General features: G+C 46.6%; 1 protein-coding gene across 3 annotated transcripts in view; it reads right to left on the reverse strand.

The window, feature by feature from the left end:
* The window catches only part of LOC116654209 (uncharacterized), a 110,845-nt gene that overhangs the window by 60,737 nt on the left and 38,105 nt on the right, over positions 1–12,003 (reverse strand). For 2 of the 3 annotated variants that reach the window (XR_014936631.1, XM_085522472.1), the window contains exon 2: positions 9,825–9,970. The gene's annotated coding sequence lies outside the window, so the exon portion shown is untranslated. Of the gene's footprint in view, positions 1–503; positions 841–9,824; positions 9,971–12,003 lie in introns of all 3 variants that reach the window. The other variant, XM_085522471.1, reaches the window with a different exon arrangement.

The raw sequence follows: 12,003 nt of genomic DNA on the forward strand, positions 1-12,003 counted from the left end.
ATAGAATGGTTTGGGTTGGAAGGGATCTTTGAGATCACCTCATTCCAATGCCCTGCAATAGAGAGGGACACTGCCCTCTAGACCAGGTTGGCTCACAGCCCCTTCCATCCTGGCCTTGAATGCTTTCAACATGGTGGCATCCATTACCTCTCTGAGCAACCTGTTCCAGCATCTCACCATCCTCACAGTAAAGAATTTCTTCCTAACATCTAGTCTAAACTGACCCTCTTCCAGTTTAAAGCCATTTCCCCTCATCCTGTCACTAATAATGTTAAATGTCATTTATGTACATCTGGACCGAGACCCAAGCAGTGCGCAGGGAGTGCTGGTGCACATGGCAGGGACAGGGTGCTCAGGGACACAGTGCAGGGTCTGTGCATGTCCAGCCATTTGGACCCAAACCCAAAGGACTCCCATGAAGAGAAGCTGCCTCCTCTGCACAACAGTTCCTCCCTCTTCCACCCCATAGGACACTGGGATCCAGAGAGATGGATCAATCTTACCCTGGAGCCATAGGTCTCCTCTTGCATGGATGAATGAGAGCCCACACTGAAACTTGAAATATATTCAAGACCAATCATCTGCGTATTAACATCCAACACATGCAGGTAACAGACCGATTATTCTTCTGAGGAAGCTGGCATGTCAAAATCTGGCTGTTTCCCACTGAAAAAGCAAGGAAAGGACACGTGGCTCCAAGGAGCACCCAGCACTGGGTCGGGCTCACTGCATCCCCATTGCATCCAACAGTGCAGGTTTTCCTCCTTGCTGAGACTCAGGATGGAGAGGTTGCACACAAAGGAATCCTTCATTTCCAGATGGTTCACATTTTCCTGTGGACTTGGAAAAAGTAAAATGATTCTTTAGCACCGAGAATAGCTGGTGATATTGAATTTGGAGTGTGCAGGCGGGGATTAGCCGAACGGAAATGCATGGTGGATGTTTCACGGGTGTTTTAGTCATCCAGGGAGAGAATAAAAAATGTGGCAATCGTTATTTTGTGGGATATTTAATCCCTTCAACTAATTTTGCGTGAAACAGGCTTTAGGTTCCACTCCCTCCTCTTTTTTCTGGCTTTGTTTTTAAACTCTTCCCCACCTTCTTCTCTTCCCTCTTGGAAAAAGGAATGCAAACAAGAAATAAAGGATTTCCCTTTCCCCATCCTTTAAATTCACTCCAATCGCTCCCCTTTTTCTTCAGGTGGGTCCCAGGTAACCTTTGACATGTTTTCCAATCTCAGTGCCCACACTAAGGCTCCTCATTCCATACCTTCAGCACCAAAAGCATGAGCTGGCTTTAAAAAACGCTGAGCACGCAGCAGCTCCCAATAAATTTCCCACCCCAGCACAAGTCCTGTTGTCGGGAACTGTTTTCATCCCTGCATTTGCAGGTTGCCTTCATTACTTCCTTCCCTTGGGTCACAAAAAGGCTGTTAGTGACATCTCCCATTTACCAGGTGCGGCAGTATAAATTCAGAGTAACTCCACTAAACTTAATGTGCTTAATGTAGATACTCGGAATCTGCACTGCTGCAAATGAGATCAGAATTTGTCCCGGCCACAGGAGCCAGAGGGAGGTCAAATGCTTTACATACATTACCTCCTCTTCAGCATGCTAATGATGTGCAATTTCGAATGCTTTTCCCCAGACGCTGCAGTTCCAGGAACGGCACTAAAAGCATTAAAAGGAAGCACGGCAGACCTCGCCACCGGATGCCCGATGAAGGCACCTGATTGAGGCAAACGGTGTCATGGTGAGCTGGGAGGGGGGAAATTCAGCACTTCCCAATGATACAATCACAAATCCACCCTTGTTGATGTCACTGCTCCCATTCCTGATTACCCAGAACATGCAGCACTGGCAGCAGTTACAATCAACCCATGAGGGTTTACAAGGGTGGACAGTGATAGGACAAGGGGGAAGGTTTTAAACTGAGACAGGGGAGGTTTAGGTTGGATATTAGGAGGAAGTTTTTCATCCAGAGGCTGGTGATGCACTGGAACAGGTTGCCCAAGGAGGCTGTGGATGCCCCATCCCTGCAGGCATTCAAGGCCAGGCTGGATGTGGCTCTGGGTATCCTGGTCTGCTAGTTGGCGACCTTGCATGTAGCAGGGAGTTGAAACCAGATAATCACTGTGGTCCTTTTCAACCCAGGCCATTCTATGATTCTGTGATCCTTCCTTCTGCCCAGGACCACAGTGCTGGTACCCAAATGGTGGAACATGATCACATTCCCACTGTGCTGGCCACAGCCCTGCCCCATGCCACTAATGCTGCTCAGGCTTAAGCTTTGATTAGCATAGACCAACATCTCACCCAGATTTTGGCTCAGCTGTGCTCTGCCATCTGCTCATGGTTTTCCTGACATCACCTGTGCAGCTCCATAGTTTGAAGACAGGCTGAAGCACATGTGGTTTAAAGCTGGATGTTAATTAGGAACGTTCAGCGTGTCAAATACATGATTAATGCACAGAGTTCTAATTGAAATGAACCAGAATTCCACAGGTCTGCTCTCCTTCCCTGCTTCTGGGGGTAAAGAGCTTTTTTTTAAAGCAAAACCAGGTCAGAGAGTTGGCTGGTGTAAAGCAGCCTATTTGTATTGGAGGTGATGAAGGCTATTTGCTCCAGCTGAAAATGTGGCCTGAAAACTGAGGGCTACATTAAAAATAATGAGAAAAATGTCACAACACTGCATTGTTTTCTTATTAAGAAACATAGCTGCAAGGCATGATTAAGGGAGCTCATCATTCACATTGTAATTATGAGGTATTATTGGTAATATCATTTTAAATTTGCTTCTCTGTAATCCACTGAAGAAAATCTGATTTCAGCTCACTTCAAGATTATGTTTTTGCCATCAGAATAATGCAGAACTGCTTTGTTTGGACCAGGTAACATACCCCGTTTTCGTGGGGCAAAAAGGATCCTCATGACTGCAAAACAGGAAACACTGATGTATTTCAGAACTCGGGGGGTTCAATATTAATTTCACTGTTTGCTTTTTGGAGGAAAGAAAAAACCTCAACTAACCCAAGCACAGGCCGTGCAGCAAATGAAAACCTCTCTGGTCTGAACTTGCACAACTACAGCAGAACTTACAAGATGTTGCTTCAGGTCAATTTTGGGACAGCTTTGCTTTGGCAATCCATAGCCAAAGCTCAAAATCAGATATGTTTTGAATTTTGCCATCTATTTGGCTTATTCCATCACTGGTGAAGAGCCCCCACATTCTACTGTCAGTGAACTCTGGAGTGTTTCTCAGGAGCAGCACAAAGATCTGATAGCACATCCTCACCCTGGCTTGTCCCATCTACCCATGTGATATTTGACAGCACTGATCGGATGTCTCAAAGAAACAGTGGGTGACCATGAAATGAAAGGCAATCCAATGCACACCAGGTTCTGGCCTATTCCCATCATCAGTCCTCTTGATATCCCAGAAGGTTGTTATTTGGATGTAACTGCCTGTGAATACCTGCAGCACGCTGTTGAGTTTTAAAGCTGCTGAATGCTTTTTGCCCTCATTTGGTTACGCAGCTTTGCCAAACTTTAATGATTTGAGATGAGATTTTACAGGTCTCGCCTTAAGAAGGCCTATGTGCCCTGTTTCTATCAAGGTGGGGAAATGCTGCAGAGCTTTTGGTGAACAGGCATTACTGCGAATGGCACTGAGATTAGGAAGGAGCAGAGCCAAGGCTAAGCACTGTCACTCAGACCTGCAGGAAAGGTGCTGCTCCTTACCAATAAACCCACACCAAACTTAATCCTCATTGCTGGCACAAGGAGGAAAACAGGGCATACCCCCAAGACACAGTGCAGCAGGAGTTTGCCACTCACAGCCCAATCACCTGGCTCAGGAAACCACCATTCAGCACAGCCAGAAGGAACAGACTGACCCATGAAACCTTCCCCAAGCAGTGCTGCTACAGGCTTTACATTGAATGAAGCGAGAGTTCAGCTCAGGATGGCTTCTGCAAGTTGGCAAAATCATGGGCCCTCCCTTCTGCACTGAACCATGCATGCACCGAACAACTTCTCATCTGAGCCCATGGCCTCTAAAAACAAGGCAGGCAGCAGGAGCTAACGGGCTGCAAAAGGCAAGCTGCCTCTAGCTGGCAACAGAATATTCTGAAGCTTCTTTCTCTCTTCCTCTGCCCTCCACCTGCTTCTTTCTTCCCCCATTCCCTCTCTTCTCAGTCCAAAGCCCTTAATCTCAGTGCTGATAATTGTAATTGCTCTGCTGTGTGGCCATCTGAGCAGCTCAGAAATGTCCACCTTGGGCCATTTCTGCTCATGGCGAGGCAGGATAAATATAATAGGCACCCAGACTCCTCCAGAATTTCAATTTAAAACAAATACAGAGTCAAATGAGGATTAATCATCTTTCTACTGAAGGCTGTTTTTGGCTGGGAGCTCTGAATCCACATTGCAATTCAATCGGATAAAGAAAATGGTGATGGGACGGCAGCTGGAAGAGCTGCTGGGGTTGGGTTGGGTTCTCTCCAGACCCTTCTTGCTCTGCCCACAACCAGAGCTGTGACTTAAATATGAGCCAGATGCTTCCTCCTTCAGCTGCTGGGCTTTGGCATGCAATCTGAGGATCATAGGGGGTTATGGCAAGCACCTTGCCCAAGGGAGAGCCAGCATGGCAAGGAGAAAGCTACTGCACTGCAGGGCAAGAGCAAGCAGTGCCATTGGGTAAACTTCTTCCTCAGGCTGAAGAATCTTGCCTTACAGGCAGCGGGATGGTGATGGGAACTGGGGAGAGCTGACGAGCTCATTAGTGCTTGAGGTGGTCAAAACATTGATGTCTTCCAGGGGGTATCAGGTGGGGAATGAGAAAGAAGAGACTGCAATCCAAATTTGTATTACTCTACACCTCCGGTAGCAGGACATTGGTTTTCCAGTCATGTAACCAATTAGAGATTAGAATTTTTAATTAGCTTCCTTAGCAGTTCTGGAAGGACCACACATTTCTCTAACAAGACAGCCCACTTATTACACAGGTCAGGTGGCTTTTCCACACTGCAGCCCTGCAGGGCTCGCTCCCTTTGCCCAGCCCCAGAAGCAACAGATGGGGTTCTGTCCGCTAACACATGAAATGGGTTTGGATGGAAATGTCCAATGCAAAAGTGAATCTGGCCCGTGGTACAGCTGTATTTCCTTCCAGGTCAATTATCAAGCCAAGGAAGGAGGCATCAATGATATTGTCTCTCTTGTTTCCTACAACTACATTATTGCAAGAGGGTTCCTATAAGCATTATCTGTGACTTTGCTGAGTTTGCAAATCATCCCCTTATAACTGCAATAGTTTTGGGAGAGGTCAGAAAAGAAGCTGATCTTTAGGCCAGGAACCAGAAATTGCTATTTGGAGCTCACTACCTGACTCTGCCACTCAGTACAGGTGTTGGTAAACAGACCAAGGCTGGCTCTTGCAGGCACCGCTGCCAACAGCTGCAGTTGGCTGCTGAGCTGCAGCATGCATGAAAGCAAAAAGCAAGATTGAGTACAGACAGAAGCTCTAATCTGAAAATCCAAAGCGTAAGAAAAACTGCTGTAGCCCAGGATGAGAATAAGGTGACCCACTGCCACTACAAGGTGACCCGTTCTTTCCCATTTCTGATGGTTCTGATCCCCTGAGTCCCCACGCAGCCGCACTGTGAAATCCATTTGAAACATCAGAGAGAGACTGTATATCGAGCTAAAATAAACTCATCTACCCACCCACCCCCCTTATAGGCCAACAAAAGATTCCCCCTTTCTCTGCTACGCCCATTTCACTGCCCTTTGGCTCAGCAGCTCAAGCACTTCATGGAAATAAAGCATGTATTCGGTCCCCTTGAAAATCCCCAGTTGAGATACTTGAGTTTTTTTCATTCTTGGGCTTTTCTTAAGCCCAAATAGAAAAAGAGGTTTAGAAGCATAATATATATATATATAATAATAATAATAACCTGCCATTTAAATCCCGTTCAGGCAATTAGCTCACTGCTGGCTGCGTGAGCTTTTCATTGTTTGTTCCTATTTATACTGTTCTTTAAAGTTCATTAAAATCACTGCCGCTATCTCACACAGAACAACTCTTCAAAACATCAGTGTCACACAGTCGGGAAATCTATGCTTTGAAGTTCCCTCCTGCATTCATTTCTTATATTTCTTTCTCTTAACGACTAAACCAGTTTTATGCTCTTCACAGTTATTCCGAAACCTGTTCATCCTGACACAGCACTGATATATCATTCCTTGCTCATAGCTATTTTTTCTCATTTCCATCCTTCTTTCTCGCCCCGCTTGCTTTGGCTCTCTGCTAAGTCCATCTCAGCTTTGTTTTTATATCCTCGTCGCCGTATTTTATGGCCCAGTAAAACCTAGAAAGCTGCTTCACAAAGCACACACGCCACATCTTTGATGTTTGTGTTTGCATGGCAGCTCGCTGCAAATCATCACCCCCCACCTTGCCTTCCCCACCAGCTCTGCAGCAAGGTTGGATGTTAGGAAGGATTTCTTCTCAGGTGGGCACTGGCCCAGGCTGTGCAGGGAGGTGGTGGAGTCAGAACCCTGGAGGTGCTTAAGGAATGGGCAGATGCAGTGCTCACAGACACAGTCAGTGGGCAATGCTGGTGGTAGGTGGGCAGTTGGATTAGATGACCTCAGAGCTCTTTTCTATCCTTACTGACTATGTTTCTAAGCCACAGGTCAGCTGCTCTAGAAGAACCCCAGATGTCTCCACTGTGGCCAAGTGACATGGCTCTAGCTGCCATAAATCTGTCCCAATAGATACGGAGGGAGCTCAGCTTGGCTTGCAGGTTGCCCTGTGGCCAGTCTTGGGACAGAGGGTGCTGCCCCTAAGGCTTCTGTACCTACACAGGCAACTCAGAGAGCACAAGCAAGGATCAGCACTGCAGGGGAGTGACTGACCAAGGGTCTGAAAAGAAACCAGTTCTGAAGAACATTTAGAGATGTTTTCAGCCTGCTGCTATACCTGCCAGGTAACATCACCTCTCCTGGTGCTGCACAAAGCCCAGGTCAGAGAATTGGTCAGCAGGATGCTGCTGGATACATCCACCAATAGAGTCTGGATTACTGACCTTAGCACCTGCCCACAACCAACAGATTCTGGACTGGACACAGAAATACATAAAGACAGAATTACCTGTATGATTATTTGGAAATAGCCTTATGGAGAGATCACTTCAGCTCTTTATACTCAAATCTCTCTTTCTGAATAAAAATTATACTGATTTACGTTGTTGAAGTATAAAAATACAGTTAAAGCTCAACTCAGGGGTTACCTCACTGCATACTTCTGTTCCTACGCTCTTTAGAAAGTGATATTTCCCTCTGACCCAGAAGAACTGGAAAAACTTATATGCTGAGAATGAGCAGAAGACCTCTGTCAGGAGGCAGAGCTGTTTTTCAGCCTGCAGTAATTAACAAGTGCTGCAGACCATCACTTAATACGATACAAACAGCGCTGCCAAATCTCAGGATTATATCTGGAGCTTTACTCTCAAGTCTGCAGCATCTGGAAACATGTGATTTTAAGAATATCTCAGCTCTGATATTTCTTTTTTCAAATGCTTTTCTATATTCTGTGGCTGCCAGAGGAAGGATTAAGAACACAAACTGTAAAGGCTATCAAAAGCAGGACAAAAAGTTCGGCATTAATATTTCTTAACTTTCTCTCTTTCCAAGCTGTCTCTTGAGCTGAAGCCTTGATCCAGAGTATTTCGGTCACCAGCAGTTGGTGGTGCTCAATCTGTCACGGTAAATAACAAATGCTGTGAGCCGTCCCTTAGCAGTTTTACTAACAGTTCTGGCTCCCAAAGAAGAAGGGTCCCTCCAGGGCTGGGACTTGTTAACACACCTTGTGCAGTGAAGGCACCACTCTGACTCTTCCAGGACTTCTGAAAGGGGAAAACACTTCTTCCTCCACTACAATGTAAGTAGCACAAGATGGGAAGTTATTTCATTTGGCTCAGCTGAATACGAAGAGCCAACACTTCCCAGGTCCCTGCTTGGTCTGCAGCTCCTTTGTCTCATCCATCACAAATCAAAGGGGGATGGGAAGTGCAAAGCTGCCTTTCTGGTGAGCCAGGGAAGGCTGCCCAGCATCCACACAGCTCTCACATCTCACTCTTCTGGTGAGAGCAAGGCAGCACCTCGCATCTCAGCAACAGGCCTACAGCTGAAGCGGGTTTATCCAGCAGGAAGGCTCTGTGCTTGTTTGAGCTGATCAAGAACCTGTGAGTAACTTCTATGGGAATACGCCTTCTTTCATGGACAGCTACTGAAAGAGAGTTGACACATCACTCAGGACTTCAGACAAACAAAACATGAGGAGTTTCTGATTCTCCCTGAACACACTCTGCTCTTAAAGTGGATCCTTTCCCCAGATAAGTCTCCAAGCCCACAAGGCCCTTCTCAGACTTCTGGTTCTGGCCCCTCATTTTCACATATCAGGGAAGGCAACAACCACTCCAGTACTGATTTAGCCTCCATGGCAAGAAAGGTTCTCCAACACAACACAAACTCAATGCTACCTATCCCATCACCACTGTAATGTGCTGCAGGGGCAAGAAGGTTGCCCAAGACCAGCACAACAAGGGTTAACATCAGAGTGCTGCAATAAATGCACTGTCAATTTAATCTGCTTTTTACAAAGCCGATTTGTCTGCCTTTTCAAGATATTCACTGGAGTCTCGAGCATGAGTTGAAGGAGGGGGTGGAGAGAGATGGTGCGTGTGAGCAGGGTTTAATGGGGCAAACTGAAGGGCCATGAACATGCAAGCTCTCCCTTGTTAACCCTAGAGAGAAATTCTGGGTTCAAATGCCTAAAGCAGGCTTCAGTGGGATGGAAATTGTTTTTGCTCTGGTTATTGTCATCCTGGGTTTGGGTCCTAAATGCTTACCTCTCTGTTCAGAGCCTGAAGTTCAGTCTCTGTGACAGCGCAGGTGCTGATGGACAAACACAATTTCCAGATGGTGCTGGAATCCCAAGACAGAACAGCCCTCCCAGACCCACTGAGCTGGGCAGCAGGCAGAGACAGCACAGCCCTCTGTGCACTGCCTCTCCCTGCCCTCCATCACACCTCCATGGCTTCCAGCAATGCTGTGTCTTGCACAGACGCACTGCCTCCAAATGAAGGCAAGAAACTCAAACTGGCAGCACTGCCCTCAAGGTATCCAGCTTCAAAACCTGTTTGCAGCTCCTTGCCTCCTCCTGCTCTCCATTCACCACTGCAGGGTGAGGTCTGTCAGTGGTAGCTCCCATTGCCACACAAGGTGCCCCTTGGTGGGCATTTGCAGACTCTCTCATGTCCTCCAAGCTCTTCTGAAGCTCTCCCCCATCAGCCCTGCTCTCACACAAGCCTGTGCTCTGGGTCACAGTGGTTTGTAGCCAGAAACTATACTATGAACCAAGATTTTGGGGCTGCCCCATCATGCAGGCTAGATCCAGACAAGTCACCAGTGCAGGAACCCGCACGTGAGCTGTGCAGTGGAAAATGAGTAACTAGAGCTCAGACTGTGATAGTATCTCTGAGAATAATCACGCACTGAGCCCCTACCATGTTTATAAAGGCAGAGCAGGCAGCAATCCAGGCACAGCCACGTGGGAGCAGCGCAGGAATGAGCACACGAGGCCCCTTCGCTTGCACAGACAGGACATAAAACAGAGACAGGGAATTTATTCTACCCTATACTGGGCTGGACTGGGGCTTCTCCACTCTCTGCTCAGTGGATTAGCAGTCACTAACAATGCCTGTCACGACAGCTCTCCATTTCATTTCCAAAAACTTGATTCTGTTTGTAATTTCTCATACCTGCTAATCTCTCCTGGACGTCCTCTGGAGCACAAGTTGTGCTGAGCCACGCGCCATAGGATCACACAGCCAGCTGCCTGGCTACCTGCTGCAGCAAGGCCAAGGCATTGAGCAGGGTTTGGGTATCTTGGCTGCAGGGTTTCTGCCTATGGGAACAAAAAGCAACAGGCATTTTAGAGATATGTTGAACTGAGCTGGTAAGTCAGTGTGGTGCTACCAAGGGCTCCGACTGCTTATCTGTGCTGCTCTAAAAACCTTTCAGAGTCACTTCTGCCACCTCACACAAGCTTCCGGAGCTGTTATCCCCTCCTCCTTCTCAATGTAAAACTCCAGTGACCCTTTTAAGCAGCAAGGTAGTGCACAGAAGCAACCGTACAGAAATAAGCCCTCGCACTCCAGCAACCATGGGCCACTTTGAGGGAAGAATGCAGGCTGAAAACACAAGGGAGGGGATTATGAAGCATCTGCTGCAAAGAAAGAGGCTTCTGTTTCCAGCAGCAAAAGGTTTCCTTGGCACAAAAATAAGCCCTGAGGCCACGTCTGATAAGAATTTCCTTCACTCCTGAGCCCTCCCTCTGTTGGAGCATCACCATTTCCATACTCCATCCCTCTGCTCCTCAGCCACCAACACCAGGTGATGGGGATGTGACAGCAGCGCTGACACCATTTGGCTGCGTGTTTTCCAACAGCACAAACACGTGCTGTGACGTAGGGCACAGATCTCAACTTCTTATGGCAGCCTGGAACATCACAGCCTCCACGTGCTGCTCATAAAAGGAACGTGAAGAACTGCTTTGCAATGTGTTTCTCCTATTTTTCCCGTCTTTCTCCTCATGCTCCAAATGAACACATTTGGCTGGGGTGAGAAAAGGGGGAGAAGGACGCTGGGAGTTATTCATTCATTGCAGCCCTTTCTACATTGCATTTTCCTTCCCTTACAACCCAGCCCTGGCTGGTTTCCCAAGCAAGAACACAGAGCTGGAGGTCCATCCATCTCTATTTAAATGCCTTTTATACTGAATTGAATAATTGTACCTCTATTTTACTCTGAGGCTAAAGGTGACTAACTTAAAGGTGATTATCTTTTGTTAATAGCCTGCATTAGTGAACGAGATCTCGGAATTACCTTTGTAATCCTTACCCACGCTTTAATGTTGCTATTATTATTAATATTGCTCTTTAAAACACACTTCTCTCCTGCCACATAGAGGCAGAAGCTGCTGTTTCTCACAGAGATGGTGGAAATGTTCCTTCCATGATCACTGGGGAAGAACCTGGAGCACCACGCACAGCTCTCTGTGCAAGCATTGCCATGAAGGCAATGTTTAACCCAACTCAGGATGGACGGAGACTCAATAGGGACTGATTCTGCTCTGTCTTTCACTATTCTTCATGATTTAGACAAAGCATTTTACCTTTAGACAAACCCATCCTCAGCCCTCCATCCCACTGCAGGCCCTGGGGCTCCGTGGCAGGGCTCCTGAAATATCCCACCAGGAAATCCCTGCAAAGCATAAAGAATTGGCATGAGGCTTATATTTTTCACGGCCTCGATTTTCTGCTGTTTCTGCTTTAGCAAATGACATTTGTCAAGCTTTCCTCGCATCGTCTGCTCAGCACCAAGCTATTGAAGACTCCATGCCAAGGAGACCACCCCTACCCGCTGAGCTCCTCACAAGGACACCTTCTTGTACCCACATTTCCATAAGCAAAACAATACTGATTTGAATAATGCTAACAAGATACCGGGATAATACAGCAACAGAATTAACATGCATTCATCTGCTCTAGCTGAAATACACGGCACTTCACACCAATGTACATACTGCACTTTGCTTCTAATGTCTCTCTCTGTTCTTTCTTCTCTTTCTCCCATGTTTATATTACTTTTTTCCATTTCTGATGCAGAGGAAACGAACTAAAGGTTTGGAGAGAAGTGTATAATTTGGTTGAAGACAGGTTAGCATTTTCTAACATCATCAGCACCGCACTCGGGTATGAAATGTGCAATTTTGCCAGCATATTCAAGGTAAAAGGTAAAAGTCTTGCTATTAAAGATAAAATGTTATGAACTTCTAATGCTAACTATTATTATTAAACAGCTAAATGTCCAGAGGTAGAGAGAAGAAATACATTTCCCATACTGAATTTTAAGCTGTGAAGTACATAAACAAATGAT

The sequence above is a fragment of the Coturnix japonica genome, chromosome 23, assembly GCF_054131305.1.
Source record: "Coturnix japonica strain WE chromosome 23, WE-NBRP24, whole genome shotgun sequence".
Classification (NCBI taxonomy): Eukaryota; Metazoa; Chordata; class Aves; order Galliformes; family Phasianidae; genus Coturnix; species Coturnix japonica.